The sequence below is a fragment of the Meleagris gallopavo genome, chromosome 8, assembly GCF_000146605.3.
Source record: "Meleagris gallopavo isolate NT-WF06-2002-E0010 breed Aviagen turkey brand Nicholas breeding stock chromosome 8, Turkey_5.1, whole genome shotgun sequence".
Taxonomy (NCBI): Eukaryota; Metazoa; Chordata; class Aves; order Galliformes; family Phasianidae; genus Meleagris; species Meleagris gallopavo.
This window is the reverse complement of record NC_015018.2, coordinates 24,906,227-24,907,127: the sequence shown is the minus strand read 5'-3', so window position 1 is coordinate 24,907,127 and position 901 is coordinate 24,906,227. Positions and strand designations below refer to the sequence as shown.

Sequence of the window (901 nt, the reverse complement as noted above, 5' to 3'; positions counted from 1 at the left end):
ATGTACTGGATAAAGAGTGAAGGAACTTGATGGGGTGTCAATGACTTGTCACTTGTCAATTAATATCCCCCTAAACAATGGCAGTATGACCTGATGAATCTAACACAGAGCAAAGATGTGTGGGAAATTTGGATTCTCTTTGTCAATAACCTGCTACCTATACGTTTCCGTGTTCTTTCTTGTTTATATAAATGACAGCATTTGCATATATATGTTTACACACACTAGACAGGAAATATTTCTCAAGAATTGTGTAATGTCTGTTACTTCCAATATCTCGTCTTTGTTGGAGTCGTTAGGTGATGTTATTATAATTTTAGGATTGTGGCAAGGTTTTGTATTCCTGAAGCTGCTGCTGTTGGAAAGGAGAGGAATCTTTCATTCCCCTCTTAAAGGATTGAAATGTCTCTCAAGCTTTTATATGATATATCATTGTTAGCAATGTCTCCAAGGCACTAATAATGAGAATGCTCAATAGCATCGGCATGATAAAGTAAAAACTATTAATAACTAAAACTAAGTCCATCATATTCATTAGATTTAAGTGTAAGGGAAATAATATAGTGTGTGGTGATGGGGCTGGGGAATTATACTACAAGGCCAATCAATTTCCAGGCAGAGTTTTTGTTGTTGCTGTTGTTAGTGAGTAATTAATATAAATAATGCTGACTGTATTTAAATATTGAGGATACTATGGAAAATGGTGTTGAAGACAGCAAGCAGATGGATCATGTAATTTATTCCCCAATTACAGCTGACACGTTGGGTATAAAAATCTGTGAGTCATCTATTATTTTTTATGGTCCATTTTACAGCTGTGTTTATTGTTATAATAAATAAATACATTATCTCATTAGGCCGGTATTGTAAAAAGCTTGTAAAATAACAAACATCCTCTGCT

General features: G+C 34.2%; 1 non-coding gene across 1 annotated transcript; it reads left to right on the top strand.

Annotated features, from left to right (window-relative positions):
• The first annotated feature begins 352 nt into the window (after positions 1–352).
• LOC116216916 lies at positions 353–474 on the top strand. The gene has a single exon (XR_004160587.1). It is a non-coding gene; the product is annotated as a U6atac minor spliceosomal RNA (small nuclear RNA).
• The last annotated feature ends 427 nt before the right edge of the window (positions 475–901 follow it).